This window comes from Thunnus thynnus, chromosome 1 (assembly GCF_963924715.1).
Source record: "Thunnus thynnus chromosome 1, fThuThy2.1, whole genome shotgun sequence".
In the NCBI taxonomy this organism is placed as follows: Eukaryota; Metazoa; Chordata; class Actinopteri; order Scombriformes; family Scombridae; genus Thunnus; species Thunnus thynnus.
This window is the reverse complement of record NC_089517.1, coordinates 36,503,247-36,522,391: the sequence shown is the minus strand read 5'-3', so window position 1 is coordinate 36,522,391 and position 19,145 is coordinate 36,503,247. Positions and strand designations below refer to the sequence as shown.

General features: G+C 39.7%; 1 long non-coding RNA gene across 3 annotated transcripts; it reads right to left on the bottom strand.

The window, feature by feature from the left end:
- Positions 1–3,272: 3,272 nt before the first annotated feature.
- On the bottom strand, positions 3,273–18,328 carry LOC137187771 (uncharacterized). 3 transcript variants are annotated; one of them, XR_010929277.1, is made up of 9 exons: positions 18,246–18,328; positions 15,326–15,399; positions 14,704–14,863; positions 14,300–14,372; positions 13,914–14,047; positions 13,599–13,704; positions 13,202–13,251; positions 12,336–12,992; positions 3,273–3,570 (listed from the first exon to the last, which is right to left on the bottom strand). It is a non-coding gene; the product is annotated as an uncharacterized lncRNA (long non-coding RNA). The 3 variants fall into 3 exon arrangements; XR_010929275.1 differs by lacking the exon at positions 18,246–18,328 and adding an exon at positions 17,557–17,645; XR_010929276.1 differs by lacking the exon at positions 18,246–18,328 and adding an exon at positions 15,484–15,786.
- Positions 18,329–19,145: the final 817 nt, after the last annotated feature.

The following is a 19,145-nucleotide window of genomic DNA, read 5'->3' as shown; positions in this document are numbered from 1 at the left end:
CAATTTAATATGTAACAGTGACTTCGAAAACATTAAATATGAGTAAAGTTGAAAAGCTTAGGTGGAGCAAAGCGGTATAAGGCAATGAAAGATTTAAATGATCAAAAACAAAATAGCACAGTGTAAAACAAATGGCCAAATCAACACATAATTTACTTGAAATACTCCAGTATAAATTAAATTAAATTGCAAATTAGAGTATCGTTTAATCCTGACAAGCACAAATTGGAGGGACAGGGCATGCCACATAGGACAGGACGGTGTTGTGTAGGGTATGCTTTTAATAGTTGAATGCTGTCAGAGCTCAACCATGAATGCATAATAACACCTTATAATACATCCATGAGCTCAACCCCTGGCTCAGCTCTAGTCCTGAATGTAGCATATAGCTGTGGAGAACAGTAAAAAATAGAAGTGTAAGTAATAACACAGGAAATTATGCATAACTTTACATTACTGCACAACTACTAAAAAGAAGACACTCCATATCATGCCAGGTAAGAAATCAGTTAAGCCCTGCATAACTCTACCTGCCAGGTCATAGTTATATGTCACGTACATAATCCATTGCTCATTAAAGAAATGCCCAAAAGACAGTTAGAAATTTATTTAATTAGGATTGAGTTAGATTAGGATTTAGGCTAACGTTGTAACATTAATAAACTTCCAACTGCATGATGCTTGTTTTCCCTGTAACATCACAAATACATTAACGCTCAACACGGATTAACCACGATACCAGCGGTTTTAGCGTTTAATAATTACTTACCGTTACTTTTCGGGAAATTATCTTCATTGTTGGTTGCTGCTCCCATTTCTATACATCCATGGTGTCAAACCATAGACTGTATGAAAGTTTTAAAACAGTCCCTTGTCCGCTACACTAACACTCGAGGACGTGCAGTGCAAATCCAGAACGCGGTTCGCTCGTTCACTTAGCCCAAAGGCATGATGGGATGAACTCTACTGCACATATTCAGTGGGCCACACAGCGCGGAAGCAAACCTGGAAACCAGAAACTTTTTTGGCAAGCAATTCCAATAGGACTGAATGGGCGCCATTTTTAGTCCGGTATCCAGCTCTTATAATACATCCATGGGACCCGCTCCCTATGTAGATGTAAAGGGCTCGTTCTAAGGTGACGAAAAAGCAACGATTCTACACACTGCACCTTAAGTCCTGGACAGAAATAACTTTTAGATATAATATCTGTCTGTTTATACTGTACTGAAATTTCATGTGTAAGAGTTCAGACTAAGTCCTACACTTTAGCCACTTGTGCACTCAGATGCCATAGTTCAGATGCTCCCACTGTACCTTCCAGAAGTCAACATTGGTTTCTTTTAACCAGTTTTTTTGCCATGATACGTTGAAAAACAAACAACAAAAAAACCCCATTGTGTGCAATTTATTTACTTACTTCACTTATATAGTCTAAGGTATTGTGATGTGTATATTTTTGTATAGCTTTTTCTCTAATTTATTTTAATCTCTTATTTTATTTTATTTTTTTTTATTTAATTCAAACAGTTCTTAATTGTTAATGGCTTTTCTTACCTCTCAGTCTGTCTCTGTGCTGCTGTAACATTGACTTTCCACTCAGGGATCAATCTTATCTTAAATTCCCTGTGCATTTTATGATCCCCAGTGATTAACCCTTTCAGTTTTACCTTTCCTCAAGTGCCACCCTGAAAACAAACTGTAAGAACTGCAGCACTGTCAGTATGTTGTTTTTTACGTGCAGTATTTTCCTATGGTAGGGTGTCACAAACACTGCAGTCTATAAGGGCTGCTGGAGTTGACGAGGCGTGCATGTGTTTTAAGGCTTTGGCCTTTTAGTCGAGTTTTCCCTGGGATTCCATACATCATTTCACTGTTCCTCCAGTGGGCGCACTGGAAAATGTTTTTAAAATGCTGACACATATTCACCCGTGGTGAGTGACTTTAAAAGCATGAGCGACACTGGCGAAAAAGCCTCCTGTTCCCCAAAGATTTGGAGCAAACATTCTCCCAAAATACTACAAGGTGTGTGTGTGTGTGTGTGTGTGCGCATCATTGACTGTATATAACTATGGACCAGAGGATGCTCGTCCATAGAGGCAGAGGAGGAGGTTGTTCCTCCTCTATTTTTGGGAGGCAAGAGTCAAAATAAATCTGTTATTGAAATTCTGATTAAAATGCTTCAACAGCGACATGTGCAGGTCAGGAAAGAGGGGAAAGGGCAGTGTGTGTGAAGTCGTGAGAGGAGAGCAGAGGAGGACGTACCTCATTTTTTTCATGCTTATCTATGATTGGCCAAAACATGTAAAATGATGTTGCAAGGGAGGACGTCCTCCCCAACCAATCAACAACCAGAATACAATATTGACACCCAGCATTGGTCCAATGACAGTTTTCAAATTTATCTTTAATTCTCTACCACCATAGGTGGTAAAGCAATAGATTCATACAGTAGCATATTAGAAAAGACATTACAATATGCAAATTGTGAACTACTTTTAAACACGTTACTAAAAAATTACATTTTATTTCAGACTTTTCAATAGAGTCCAAATTTCCTGTTTTAGATTTATGTTTCCCTTTTTTTTAATCGAGCAGTAGATAGCTACTTGCATTAGCCAACACAACAGTTAGCTTGTTGTAGCAGCCGAGCGAGGATTCTTGAGGACTGTTAAGCTAAACGGTGAAAATAGATCTGGACTGGAGGGCGTATCAGCGGGAGGATGCTGCTGCGGAGTGGACGGAGAGCTGCTGGCACAGCCTTGGGCTTTGGTGCCGCAGCTACCCGGGCTGGACCCGCAGCAGGACTACGGTGGAGTGCGGCGGCCAACATGCTGCTGCTCTGAAGTGAACTCTTCTCAACAATATAAAATTAACATATAACATACTTCATCTCCATGGTGAGTCAGATACCCCTTCTCTCTCTCTCTCTCTCTATGGTTGCTAATTTCTTCTCTGATGGTTAAATGGGTCATTCAGCCGAGTGGGTGCCATTTGCTTGTTGTAACCCTTCCTAATTGAATTATTTTTTTATCTTTCTTCAATACTGATAAAATATCACTATATATGCAAGCAAGTTGTATTTTTCTAAAAAATGCAAAGCCATTTTTTCCTTTTAAAAGAGACACAAACCTCAAGTACTTTCATATTTTATAGTGTCATTTATTAAACAATTTGATAAATGGACCCAACACAAGAAAAAAATTGCGGTGTGTGTGTGTGTGTACATATATATATATATATATATATATATATATATATATATATATATACACACGTACATGTGTTTGAGTGTGCATACGTGTATGGGTGTGTGTTTTTTGTATGTGCGTGAGTGTACATGGCTGTACATGCATGTTGTGTGTTCATGTGTGTGTGAGATTTCTGTGTTGAAGGGATGTGCTATGTGCGTGTAAAGAAGATGGAGAGAGAAAGGGGGGGAGGGAGGGGGGAGAGACAGAAAGAGAGAGAGGACATAGAGAGGGTGGCAGATGTGTCTTGCTCCTTCCCCTGCAGCGTGTCATGGATGGGTGTTTCTGGCTCCTGCATAGTATGAGTTCTCTGCATCTTCTAGAAAAGGTCAGACAGACAACAAAGACAAAAAGCTGAAGATATTACATAAGTCCTCAGATCTCTACATTGACAACCAGTGCCTAAAATCAACTTGAAATTATTCTTGCTTGTCTACAATACACTAAATGGTTCGGTTGCAAATACTACATCCAATAGTGTGGCCCAGACTTCTTTCTCAATCTCCATGTGACGACCTGTGACTGGCTTCGGGGGATACACGCAATGTCCTCAAACAGGTACCAAAGGATGTCATCACAGGCTGGCCAGAAAAACCTGTTGACCCCACTCTTCTACATACAATGGACCTCAACATGTGTTTCACTTGTATCTGTGATGACGCCATGGCAGAGGTCACTGTTGTACTTCAGCACACATCATTTGCCAACAACTTAAGGACCTTGCCATTTAACTTCTGTGGCTGTGGGAGCATCTGTTGATGACTGAATGTAAGACACAGTTCAGATTTTGTGTCATCACGCACAAGCAGCTGACATCCCTGTATGTAAGTTCTCCATGGGCTAGGGTCACTGCCTGTCTTTTGCAAAACAGCAAACAGCTCTGTGGCATTAGGGATGTCTGTCCCTTTGTTGACCAAACTGTCAGTCGTCCTCTTCAGGGCCCCTCCCACACCATCCAGGGCACCCTTCCCGTGGCTCGCCTCAAAGAAGTTCCACATCTCAGCAGGGAGTCCTTGTCTGAACAGCTCGGTGAAATGATGAAAAAACTCCCTTGCTGATTATACTGAGTGCAAGGGCCATCACTGTAAAAATGGGTTGTGGTGACCTCTGGATGTGCACTCTGCACGTAATCAAGCACTAGTGACAAGTGCAGCCAGATTGTTGGTGGGCCCTTTAGTTTTGAGGGGGACAGAAGGACGTTGGGCGAGGGGTTGTATGCACATAAAACACACCCGTGTGCAATGTTCCCTGCTGGTGTGATGCTCCGAAGTGGACTGCCTGTATTTCTGAGCAGTACTTGCAGAGGTAATTTTCAGAAAAGTCAACATAGTTAAGCATATTTGTGCTTTCAAGCCTTTTCTCAGTGCCCTGTGGTGGGTAAACTGATTCTTGATGTTGTAAGTCAGTCTCTTAAGCCTATGTACCAGCAGGTTCAGCTGTTCCAGCAGTTCCTGTTGCATGACCTGGAACTCTTTTTTTGATTGTTATTTTAGAGGTTTTGCCATTGGATCATTCCTGTGCTCCCTATTGCCCACTGGAGATAAGTCGCTTGACTCTCTGCATTGTACTGGCAAGAGAGGTCCTTGCACTCAGAACATTCTACGTACATGTACTTTATACTGTCTGTGTCACATGTGATGGCTTTCACAAGGTCATCCAGATTGACAGTGCTGATCACTTTCAAGTGGTGCAGCTTCTGCACGAGAAAACCCAGATTCTCATGCATCTTGCACATACACGTCCCGATCACTCAGAGTTGGATGAACTAGTCAGTTTTCAACAAATGAAATAAAAATTGTTGCCGCTCGTACCTCTTTCACATTTGTTGTTTATCTGTAACTTTATCCAAGTTACTTTACTCCAAGTTTGAGGTCCGACACACATGACATATTCATAGTTCTCATCCAATGACGTGCTTGGACAATTGCCAAAATTTTTTTTAAAAATTGCCAGTGTAGGTACTAGATCCCGGAATTAAATGCTTCAATCCCTGTTTTTACTAAATCAATGAGTGAAGTTGAAGATCCAGTCATCCTTACTTTTTATGTGAGAACTTTTTATGTGAGAAAATTTTCTTTTTTGAGCTTTTCACACAATAAATATATCTGATTTCACAAATCTGAGGTCCATTGTATTGTTCGGGAAATTCACCTGTCAATCACTTGTCAAAATGATGAGCATAATGTCGTAAAAACATGCCACTACTCTTGCACCCATCTATGTTTGCTAGCAAACATCACAGAAATGGAATGCTGTATGCATGTAGTAGAGAAAAATGGTCCAATAATCCCCTTTACAGACACAGGATGGAAAAAATGTATTAATTCAGTTTTTCTATGGAGAGACCTTGATACCAGAGAAAGTGTTGTCGCTGAAGAGGCAGTGCTCCAGAGGTTTCCAATCTGGAAACCCAGGAACCTGCTGCTATACCAGCTAACACTGGGTATCACAGCGACTGCTACAGCCAATTCACCAACATTACAAAGATAAAATGAGCACTTTTAATTCAAAAAAAGACTGCAGAAGAGGGTTGGTGTCATGCAAAGAATATTGCTCTGAATGTGGATCTTGAACTTCAGCTGTGAATCTTGAATTGTGAATCTGTAGATAAAACAAAGAATGGAAATTAGGAGGAAGTCACAATGATATTTCACACATTACATTTTTGGGAATCAAAGTTTATTGTGTGTAACTCTGTTACAGCACAAGCTTGCTGTTCCATTCTTGCGTTTAAATGCCCTGTGACACGTGCTTACGTGTGGGCAGCCCTACCCCTGCCAGTGGGGGCTCTCAGGCTTAAAGCCACTGGAAACCCAAATCCACAATAACCTTCTAACTATGTAATTTATGGTCTTATGTATAATAGTAAGGATCTAAAAGTATTACAAATTAGTTTCAATCGAAATAATTAAATAATAATAATTGAAATATTGTCATTTTAATTTTTGTCTACTTTCCTGATATTGGGTTTGAATTGGGTGTGGTTATGCTTGGACATCACATAATTAATTCCACGAAATAATCATAAAAAATTCACATCAGTTGTCCCACCCAAATTGATGCAACAAACCTCTCTGCTCCCGCCCACAATAAGCTAACTATATATTGCATCTATCTGATTATCTATCTATCTAACTGTTTTCTAGCTTGCTATCTATCTATCTACCTAGCTATCGATCGATCTAACTATTGTTCTATCTATCGATCTTTCTCTCTCTCTCTCCTTCCCTGCCTTCCGCCCCATTATGCTTATTTGTGCTGTCCCTAGGTGCGCTTCCACCAGTGAAGATGACGTGTCATTCTTTTATTTTCCAACTGCGGTGGACTTGAAGAATCAGTGGACCGAGTTTTTGGTGAGCTGTGTTATATTTGTCCAGAAAAAATCCCAGCTATGCAGTGCTCATTTCCCCTAAGCTGGTTCAATAATTTCACCCAGAAAAATATGGGTTTTGCAAAACAGCCACGTCTTGCAGCTGGAGCTGTACCTACTCTCCCTCCACTTCAGCCTGTCATTCTCCAGACTTCACATATTCTTGATGTCATGAACATGGAGATTGATAATGTGAGTGGCTAACTGTAAAGTTAAGCTATATGTTATATGTAACAAACTTATCAGCATATTATTAGACTATATTTAAGGTTATGTAACTTTGTTGCTATACTGCTGACATTTAGCCCCGCTGATTTGTAGCTAAAATTGGTGTATTGCTACCATGATGTGGCTCACTTGTCTTGCGCAAACCAGGTAATTACAGTTACCTAAATTGTCTAAGATAACATTACATCAGCTGAAATTAACTTTGCAGGTAGTCTGTGTTATATGTCATATATGTGCTATATTAACGTTTATTATTAGCAAGTTGTACATAGCTACCTAGATGACATTCTTGAATGTAATTTGGCAAATGAAGTTAGCCTAAATTCAAAATTATCTTACATCCGCACAGATTTTGACATCCCACACCAAAATGAGTGTCAGTGTTGGGTGCCATTGTGAGTTGGAGCCTGAGCCTTGCATTACTAGCCGGGAGATTGGATGCCAGATCAATATAGCCCAGAGAAGCAAGTCTGCAAGCACAAAGCTGTCAAAAGGAACCTTAGAGAAGAAAAGGAGCCAAGGTATGAAGCTACTCATACTTTTGTGTTTTCAGATTTCATAAATTGCCTATGCATAGAGTTCTCTTCATGTTCAGTTTGAACCAACCATGGTGTTCTGTCTAATATTTGTTGTATTGGTGTATTGTATGTAGTATATGTTGCTATTTGCCTGCTCATTAGCTCTGTATGTGTCACAGTACGTTTGTGTGTACAAGCATGTGTATTACTTTCTTATAATGACGATGCAGCCATCATTGTGAATAGTAGCTTGAGTAGCTTAAATGGATTTCATTGTTCTTTTTTTATCTTTACTAAATACATAATGGTAAAATAAAATAGACAGATTAACTACCAGTATGTTAAAGTTACAATAATTTTGCATTAAATTAATTCCTAACTAATTTGTGCAGCCTGTCAAGCCAAGGTCTCAACTTCAACAATTGGTGTGGGCAGTGAGACCATCAGGGCTGTGCCACACCTCACTTCAACACCTCGGAAAGTGGCCGGGTGATGTGACTCGCCACCCTCCATATATATGTGGCGTATGTGGACTTATCACATACGCCATCCTTTCTGAATTTTGAGGATACCATAGTCATGGACCAGGATGATTCCACATATCTTCCAAGCATGACAGATGCTGGTGACTCTACAACCAAGAAGTAAGTCAAGCATATGCTGTCTGTGCTATGTGACTGCATGTTTACCGTTATGAACATATCATGAATGTCATGAAATTTTATATCTTGCCTTTTTCTAGCTTCAATAGACCACCTGTCAAATCACTCCAAGACATGCCAAAGTACATCATGTATGAAGACTGCCTGCTGGATTTGTTCAAGATCTGCCCTGTATGTTCAAGATCCTGTGTGATGAAAACATACACAAGAGGTACTTTCCTGTCTGTGGACCAGAGATGCATGCATCAGAACTGCATGTACACCAGGAAGTGGAACAGCCAACCACTTATTGGCAGTGCCCCTGAAGGGAATATCCATTTGTCCGCTGCTGTTTATTTCACAGGGTTCGTTATGATCCAGACAAATAAGGTATGACAGAAATTATAAGTTTCAGTAAGAAAAATATAAATTTGTGTGACAGCTGTCATTTCAGCGCAGTCTACAGTTATTGACCAATATCAATGATGTGTTTACCAGGTTCTCTCAGCTCTGTGTGTGAAGACCATTTCGATCTATATTCAACCTCATTCACAAATGGAAAATGGATGAGGCAAGCCATTTTCTGGACCTAGAGCAGAAGGAACAGGAACAGGACATGAGAGCTAACAGCCCTGGGCACTCTGCTAAGACGCATACCTGTCAGTAATAACATAGCAAAATAATGTTCTAGCACATAATTACATTCATACTAGTGCAATAATTGCAGTTGTTCTAGTGTAATAGGTAGTAGTAGTAGGTAACACCTGTTCTAGGGCAAAATTACATTGTATTTATTTATTTAAGCCTACTTATCATTTTAGAACTAACTATCTACTCAGGAGTAATAAGGATAGCAAAGCATTTTGTTACTCACCATTCAGTGACCAATTGAAATGAATAATTTTCAGATGGCAGGGCCTCTGCTTCATTCTCTGATTCTGAATCAGACGGCTCAAACATATAGGGCCGAACTACGCTGATTCTCCCTTGCACCATTGTTGTGTGTAACCGGTGGAGTTAAAACAAGCGAGATGTCAATCAAAACGTCAGCTGCCACACCCACACAGTCTTGAGAAATGGCCTAAACATGAAAATGAGCTGTTTTTTGAGATAGGTTTTCTAATAGTTATGAACATTTATTTTTACTCAGATTTTTTAGGATGCTCAATGAGACACTCAACTTTGATATCGTATATGCATTTTTACTATTGGGTCAATGACAAATAAGCCTTTTTTTTTTTTTTTAATAAAATGTTAAACATGTACAGAATACATTTATTTGATATTGGAAGTGTATTGGAGTGTGTTTAAACAAGTCTTAATGGTTGCACAACATTTACAGGGATTTAGTTCAGTTTTAGACTATATTTGCAATTTCACCAGCCAAAAAATGTCAGGTGGCACAGCCAAAAGTTTCTTGAAAAAAAAACACACTTCCTTCTTTTTTTTTAAAGTAATTTTTTTAGCAAGTATACCTGAGAGTGTCTACTCTGCCTAAAACATTACTATTTTGTAGTTGAGCTGGGCATTAAAGGTAACTTATGGATTCTTTATTGTAAGGGGTGGGTATTTTGGTTTTCCAACATTCAACTTTAGATTTAAAATGTGAATAAATACTTTACAAATTTAAAAAGTATATTGTTGTATAGAATGATTGTTTACATCACAATTTACAAACATTTGTTCATGTCAATCTCCCATGTCTTGGTATAAATTAGTATTTTACCTGGTTGCACCACCTGACAATGTGGTTGCGCCGCCTGACAAGATTCATAATAATAACGTAACAACAACAAATAATGAATAATTGCATTTTTTTTCACAGAATAAAAAATCCCAGGTGTCTTGGGTCTGTTCAAGTATAAATTGGTAAATATAAAAACTTGTTATAATTTTCTAAACTGTGCTAAACAGATAAGAAACAACATTGTTTGGGCAACATTATATACAAAAACTGCATTTCATATTCAGTAGAAACTGCCACAGATAAAAACTGGTTTTCAATTCATTTAAGTAAACTGTACTAAACTGATGAGAAAGAACATTGTTTTGGCAACGTTACATGACAAAAATGACACAGTTGAAACTGAATAGGCTCCATTGATCAAGTGACTCAGGTGCTACTGCAATGGGAGTTGTGTCCAGCGACTCTGGAGTAAAATTCAAGATCTCCACCATAGCCCTTTTCCTTTCCCTGCTATTTCTTTGATCTTGCTTCCAGTTTCCTGACTTTATCCTGTTCTGCTCTAGACAGCTGGCTGATTGGGGGCTTCACAATTTTTCCCTCTCTCCTCCTCTTTTGATAACTATAAAAACAAACACTAAGGTTAACTGAAATGTTCTAATTTTAAGTCTGACTGACTGCTGTACAAAATTAACAAATTGTGGCTTATCTACATGTGTTACCTTTCTTTCCTTTTTACATTACATTACATTTTTCATTTAGCAGACGCTTTTATCCAAAGCGACGTACATATGAGACTGATATAACACAAGCAGGGATCTAGTCAGGAGACAACAACACCAGTAAGTGCCATAAAGCTTAAGTTTGGGCCCAATAGGACGTAGATGCCAACAGGCAGTGCAACAAGGCAATGATTAGAGTGCATAGAAGCATGTTTTTTTTTCCCTCTCCCTACAGTTCATCAAGTGCAGAGGTGTTTGCAAAAGAGCTTGGTCTTTAGTCTTTTCTTAAAGATTGAGAGGGACTCTGCAGATCCACCACCGGGGAACTACAGAGGAGAAGAGTTTAGCTTGTGACTTAGGGCCCTGTTGTGGTACCAGGCACCTTTCGTTGGCAGAGCGTAGTGGGCGGGAGGGAGCGTAGACCTGAATGAGGGAGTTCAGGTAGGCAGGAGCCGTTTTAGTTGCTATTTTGTAAGCAAGTGTCAGGATTTTGAATTTGATGTGGGGAGCAACTGGGAGCCAGTGGAGGGCTATCAACAGCGGGGTGACATGTGCTGTTTTGGGCAGATTGAAGACCAGACGTACTGCTGCGTTCTGGATCATCTGCAGAGGTTTAAGTGTACATGCAGGGAGGCCTGCTAGTAAGCCTGTTGTATGGAAGGACTGGCTGGCATGACAAGGAGCTCGGTCTTAGAGAGGTTAAGCTGAAGGTGGCGTTCTTTCATCTATGCTGATATATCGGCAAGGCATGAAGAGATCCTAGTGGGGACTGTGTGGTCTTCCAGTGGGAATGACAGGAAGAGCTGGGTGTCGTCAGCATAGCAATGGTGTGAGAAACCATGGGAGTGGATGATTGCGCCAAGTGAGGTGGTGTATAATGAGAAGAGAAGGGGACCAAGCACTGACCCTCGAGGAACCCCTGTGCAATAAGCTGTGCAATTTGGACATTTCTTCACTCCAAGATACTCTAAAATATCTCCCTGACAGGTAGGACATGAACCAGCGGAGGGCAGATCCTGAGATACCAAGCTCAGTGATCGTGGAGAGGAGGAGTTGGTGGTTAACTGTGTCAAAGGCAGCTGACAGATCCAGTAGCAAAAGGGCGGAGGACTGACCAGCAGCTCTAACTGAGCGCGGTTAAAGACTGTGCGCTCAAGTGCTTTTGACAGGAAGGGCAGGAGTGAAACTGGTCTGTAGTTTTCAACCTGAGCTGGGTTGAGTGTAGGTTTTTTGAGCAGAGGGGTGACTCGAGCTTGCTTAAAGGTGGTGGGGAAAACAGCAGTTGTAAGTGAGGAGTTTATTGTGGGGGAAATATTCTGTAGCAGGTTGGTTGGTATTGGGTCCAGTGGACAGGTAGTGGGACGAGAGTTTAGAAGAAGTTTGGAGACTTCCTCCTCAGTCATAGGGAAGAATGAGGACAGTTAAGAATGTAATAATAAAAAATCATATATATGTATATATATATACACAATGTAATATTAATGTACATTTAATAAATATATTTAATATCTTTAATAAAAAATATTATATAGTGTGTATATATAGTGTATGGTAACTATTAATGTACATTTAATTAATATCTTTAATATCTTTAATGATATACATTTGTATATCTCAGTTTAACATGTTTATTTAATCAAGAAAGGACATTCCTTCTGGTTGCGCTACTTGACTTACTGGTTGCGCCACCTGACATTTTCTATTATTTCTCAATTATTCAGGCATCTACTTGGACACTTATTTAACCTTTTGACTTTGCTAGCTAGTTCATTCATTTTTACAATACAATAAAGAGTTTTAGATTAAAACAACTTTTTCTTAGTTTTATATTGGTTGTACCACCTAACATGTAAACAGTACAAGTCTAACTATGAAGAGAAAATAGCTATTTTTTAGCAATATATGAGAGAGATTTACATACCTTTCACTCATCAGTCAAGGTCAGTTGGGATCCCTTAGATGATGCAATATCCTGTTTACTCATCTCTCTCTTCAATTCAAAATAAAAGTTGTATGAATGCAGTTGCGCCACCCTGACATTTCAGATATGCATATTTCCGGACAAAGTTGTTTTTAATATTCCAAACAATTTAAGAACAATTAAACTATTAAAGTTTGTTTATTTGAAAGGTTTTCAATATAAAATTATGCCCCCATATTAATGTTATATTAATTCATATTTTAAATTACATATTTAATACATTTCATATAGTGTTAACTTGCTCGGACGGTTGTGCCGCCTGACATTTTGAGGGTTTGAGATGGAAAAACATAAAATATATATAATTTATATGATAAACTGGAAATATGTTCAAATTAAATAGGTTTTATAGAATAAAATGATGCTTATAATTAATCATTTAAAATTATTTAAAAACAAAGTAGTGCCCTCGGACACGAAAATCTGCATGTCACGTATGCCACAAATTTCCAGAGGCTTTAAGAAGTTAAAGAGCTCAATTTGAAGGATTGAGGAGGTCATCTATTTGATAAATCACAGATCATAGATCACTGCATTCTCACCCGCCTGATTCTGTCACAGGAGAGAGGCATGTGCACACCTAGCTGCAGTGGACACCTGAGATGAAGAGATGCACAACATAATTAAGCTCCTCACTCATTCACATTTACTTTTTAAGTCCAATGTCCAATGAAGTGCTTAGTAATATTAAAAATACAACCATTAAAAACAGCCAGGGAAAAGACATAGGCTGTTGGCTCCATTTAATCTCAGGTTATCTATTCAGTTGACACACACAAAAGTAAAATCACAAGATTTTTACACACCTGCTACTTTTTCCCATAGTTGCTGGGATAGAATAGGTGATCTATGGGACCTATTTAAGAAAAACATGCGAGCATTACTACCCCTTATTTCTGCCATATAAGTAGTAAACCATGTTTTAAAAAATTCATATACTGTGTTACATAAACTGGATGATCAGTGATTAAGATAACTAACAAAAGAAGATAACAGAAAAAATAGGTAAGAATAATGGCGGCAGTATTACTTCTTCAATGATGCACGAAATCCTCCATGACAACTCATTTGGCACAGCACCTCCCCATGATACCATCAGTAGTTTTGGGGACCATATTTATAGGGAAAGCACTGCATCTTCAAACTTAAAGCTATAGAGGATGGGTAAGGGTCTTTACATACAATAACTGTAGTGTCACTAACCTGATTTCTTCAATCAGTGATGATGTAGGTGAGAGAGAGAGGGGTGCACAGCCTCAAAACAAGTTGAAGCTTAAATCTATGGTCGTCATCATCTTGTTTTTTAGTGCTAGAGGTAGAAAAAAAGAGAGAGGATGGTGAGGAAACTCCAGCGAAGACACGAGCTTTAAGGTCACACAACAGCAACTTCTACACATCCAAGCGGGCACCACACCTGCTTCCAGTACAATTCATAATTTGCAAACATGAAAAAAACAAATATGAATAATACAGCCAGAAAAGAATAAAAGAAAAACGGATTCAGTGTGAAACATTCACTGCAGGGAAGTTGCTTCTTGCAGCTCAAGGAAGAAAAGATGAGAGTCTGCTTCTACACATTTGAGACAGGGACTTAGTGGCCAGTGAAGCACGATACCATTTCACCTGCTTCAGAGACTATACTTGGTACGTGTCTAAAAAAAAAAGGGAGGGGGAACAGAAAGCAACTTGTATGTAAATAGGTACAAGTATTTCTCTGAAACAGTAATTAAAGAGAATCTTTTAAAAAAACGGAGGTGCTTAGACTGTCAAAGCTGAATATGCTTTTTAAGACATTGTAAAAGAAAGGGATGGTGTTGATATTTCAACATACAAGGCTCACTCACTAAAGGCAAGACTTCAAAAGACATCCTTTCTTAAAATTTCAAAAAGCATCTACAACATACTTTGTGTATGTTGATGATCTGACAGCTGAGGAGATCATTCATGAAGTTGCCACCTCCTCCTCCTCTTTCTCATCTGAAGACAATGAAGCAGAAACACCAGTGACAAGTCAAGGGCAGCTTGATAATGCCACCATCACAACAGATAGTTCTTGGCTATTATATCATGCAGCTCTCACACTTAAGGACATAATTCATAAGACAGAAAAAATGCCGCCAAAGCTCCCCTGGCCTCCAACAGCAAATAACCTTACACTGGAGAATGCCCTACATTTAGTTCCTGACCAACTTTTTAACTTTGTCAAATGGGCATCTGGAATTTCAACACAACCGTCAGACACTGAACGTGTTGGGGTCACTTTAGAGGACAGCAGAAAGATAGTGTCTACTTCTCAGGAAATCACTACCTTGACAACCAAAGGACGGTGGCTCATGCCAACACAGTGCTCTCTTGCGATGGTAGTTCAGCATATGACAGGCTCAGCATAGCTTATAGGGTTGTTGAATGGTCTTGACCATTGCTCATCTAATTCCCAGGTTCTTGAGCATGATACAGCCCTTACACACCTACAAATTGAGAGAGGAGAAATATACATCCCAGAAAACATCAGGGTTGAATTACCTGCCACACTTGTCTCGGATAATAATGACTTTGGAGAGGAGACACTTTCAGGTGAAGGAACAACACCAATGGCATAATTATTCAGCAGGCCATGGCTAGTGATTCAGCATTGTTACATGAGACACTATCCAGACAAAGAACAAGAGAGTGAATCGTTCATCCTCCTCCACTAAACTTTTTGACTTACACACAAGGAAAGAGGCCTGGTCCACAATATTTTGTGCTCAAGGTAGATCTCCAACAGGACAAATACAGATATGCCCAAACAACTGGAAGAAGAATTGATGCTATATTCTTCTTCGTGAAAGGACCTGAGGCCCAAGGGATAGTCCTTCCTGGATGGACAGGTTTTAACATCATGTTCAAGCAGGGCACAATCCTACCCTCTACAAATGTAGGCTACCTACCAGTTGATGCCAGCCCAACAGATCTCAACACTGTCCACACCATCCTGAGCCACTCCACTGCTATTGCTGGCAGCCTGAAACAAGAAGAAATGGTGATAATTATGGATCAAGCCATATATGCCAAAGCCCAAGAAATCCATTGGCAGACAAGCTCTTACTCAGAAAGACTTGTATTAAGGATGAGAGAGTTTCACACAGCCATGGCACATCTTTCCTGTATTGGGAAGCTTGTTGCTGATGCAGGCTTTCAGGATATCATGATCAAATCTGAACTTGTGGATGCAGGCTCTATCGATGGAGTCATCACAGGCCATCATTACAACAGGAGCATATGGGCACACAAGCTCCTGATGAAAGCACTCCAGAGATTGTGCTGGCAGGCATACCGGGACACTCTCACACAAGAGGACCATGCAGCAACTTTAAAAGTTGCAAAAGACCTTTCCAAGTGAGGATTTCAATGTCATGCTTACATCTGATGCATTTCTGCAATTTCTGAAAGGGTATGAAGAATTTGCAGGAAAAAACAACACCAACAAGACCTTCACATTTTGGAGCACATACATATAAATGGTGGAAAATCTGCTTCTCTTCATCAAGGCAACTCGAGAGGGGAACTGGGCTCTCCATTTATCAACCGTGCAATATATGCTGCCCTGGTTTTTTGCATGTGACAAGGTCAGTTATGCCAGGTATCTAACAGCGTATTAGGTTGAAATGACCAATGTGGAAAACACACATCCTTCAGCACACCAGCAGTTTCTTTCAGGTGACTTTGTGGTACAAAGGCATCAAAGGCATGGTTATGCTGGCACTGCATGTGACCAAGTCATTGAACAAACAACCAATCGCGATTCAAAGACAAAAGGAGGAATCAGTGGGTCCTCTTTAAACAAGGGTACAGTTCACTGATAGACCCTATCACAACATGAGTGGGCAGCCATCACACTTGAATGTAAAACAATGGCTGGACAGTGTCCAGTGTTGCATCTAAATTCTGAGCCGGATAACATCAAAATGCAAAGAGATCAGGCTGATATGATGAACATTAGGGCCACTATCCAAAATATGGTCATTCTTTTCAACCCCCTGGATGGAGAGTCTCTTATCAAATCTCCTCTGGCCTACAAGCATCAGACAATGTTGCCAAATATTTACTGGGGGCAAAACAAAAAGGTGTAAAGGCTAAAGATTTGGAATGCTATGGCTCTGGTGCAGCAGCTAAAGCCACAGCCAACATATGTGCTAACTATGTACTGAGGACATTAGTTAACTCAGCCAAGGCAACCAAGTCAACAGAGCTTCATTTTGTATGTGACATACAGAAACCAGAGCATCAAGAGACAGAGGCAATACTGGAGCTTGTGCATTGCTCATGTAAAAAAAAACAAATTGTGTTAAGGGTAGATGCACATGCAAACTGCATGAGCTGCCATGTACAAACTTGTGCCAATGTTCAAACTGTGACAATGACTAATTTTAGGATGACTAGGGTGACTAGGGCCAGTATCCAGGGCTTGATCCCTCTATTCAGGCAGTGGTGTGTCTGAGAACTCCCGCAAGAGTAAATAAGACCAAATACAATGTTTATGTACATGTTATTACATCGTTCCTTTGCAATACATTCTGTAGTACTCATCAGTCTGTGATAAAATCATCCAATTACCTATAATCAACAAAATTTCATTAAAGTATTTCATTGTTTAAACTTACCTGGCTAACATATACCACAAATGGCTGTATTTTTTTGTTATTTTAGATTCCTTTTAGCCATTAGCTCTTTCTGGCTATTTACTTAAAGGTCAAATCAATAAAATTTGCTGAATATGATGAAAAATTAACCAGTTATTAAATGACAATATTTTTTATGCATTAACATAACACGTTAGCTTGGTTTATGAGACTATGAGTGGCCATAAGCGGCCATGGTTTATGAGACTAGCATGTGGTAAATTGGCCAGCTTAACTTCAACAATTCAGGCTATTTCTACTCCATGTAAAGTGAATAACGTAATGTTAAATCGAGAAAACTAGATAGCGTTGCTGAGAAACAGATTCAGGTCACTTCATCTCACATGTAGGGTGCATGATACTAGCTAGCGAGTGCTAACAGTTATATGTAAGAGCTAATGCTACCTTTACACTTACAAAACGTCACCATATGTTTAAACAAAATGTTGTACAACAAACAAGTTGCATAGCTGGCATTTTCCAATAAAATTAATACTTACCTCACACGTCGAAGAGTGCTTCTGATACTGCTACCATGTTGTCATTTTCCGTTGTGTCCACACACTGATTCCTGAGTTAAACAGCTGTGCTCAATGTAGCTAAATCTGAGGTTAATGACATCCCGTCATCAGTATCTTAACGTGCCGTTGGTTTGACTGATATTGTAGGCCATAGCGTTTGCCTGCAAATTTAATGAACTTTGAACTATGATTTTGGAAAAATATGCAAGAATTTCAACAAACAGAATCTGATTAACAAAAGAATAATCTTTACAACTTTAGAAATCCAGGTCCTCCCTCAATGAGGATAATTATTTTCTAAAACTAAAGCAGATACATGGTCTCGGCCCTAACACCTAGAAGGAGTGGTTGCGGGGAACACCTACAGAAATGAAGTGGAGTGTAGATTTTTTATAAAGTACAGTGCAGAAGCTGAATGAAGAAAGGTCCAAGAGGATTTTGAGGACACCAAATTCTGTTCAGTAATGTCAGATGGATCCACTGATTGTGCTGTCAGTGCTGCCCACATAGCCCAGGACATTAAAATGTCAAATGGATGCTGCTTGCAAGGGGTGGGAGAGCAAGCTTGTAGCCTGTTCCACGGATGGGGCTGCAATCATGTGACGAGTGTCATGACGAGACTGAGAGGAGACAAGGCTTATGTTGTGGGTGTGCATTGCATGGCTCACCATCTGGAGCTGGCCTTCTCTGATGCCATCAAGGTCACTCCCATGTTCTGCAGAGTGGAAGAATTACTGGATGGACTCTACACATTCTAGCACACAAGTCCGCTCAATAGAGTAAACCTGGTTACCAGACTCTGTCATTTTAGGTAGTTCTTATCACAGGGCTGTATAGTATGTTCAAGAGCTCTTTTTTCTGAGAGGTTTGTTTTTAGCTAGTTATTTGGCGATATAAAAAGGGGGTGTGACATCATGACTGAAAGCTGTGATGGCCGCTCTCAAACCTCCGTCAGGTGGTGGGACGACTAAGAGGGAGTGTCCTGTGGGCTGTCATACCACCACCCAACTCTACTGTGCAGACTCTGGCTCCAAATGACTTCATACAAGCAAGATGGCAGCTCTCGGAAAGTTGATATTTTGGCTTCAAATTTTGGCATTTTGCATAGCAGTAGGAAGTGGAGATGTGTCATCCATATTTATATACAGTCAGTGGTGCACAGGCACATAAACACCTTGTCAAATCCAGGACCCCCATGATAACAGGCTGCTGTGCTTTCACTTGTGGTGAAACTCTGCTTCACCGCTCTCTTCAGGGAGGGCAGCAGTGTTTGTGTTCTCCTGTTTTGAAGCCAGTAAAAACCTGCTCCACTTTAAAAAACAGGTCTTAGATGTTGAGAACAAAATCATCATCCATAAAAGGAAGTACTCTGAGAGGAATTGGCTCAAACTAAATAAACTGCACACTCATATCCATTCTTGGTAAACTCAATTTTCACTTGTTACTCGCATGACTGCTCTTCTTATTTTCTGCAACCCCAGAAAGTGTTGCTACTTGTCAGCTTTCAATGCAGCACTGAACCGTGTATGTTTAAGGCCAATTACTTATAATAAGAATATAGTAGTTAT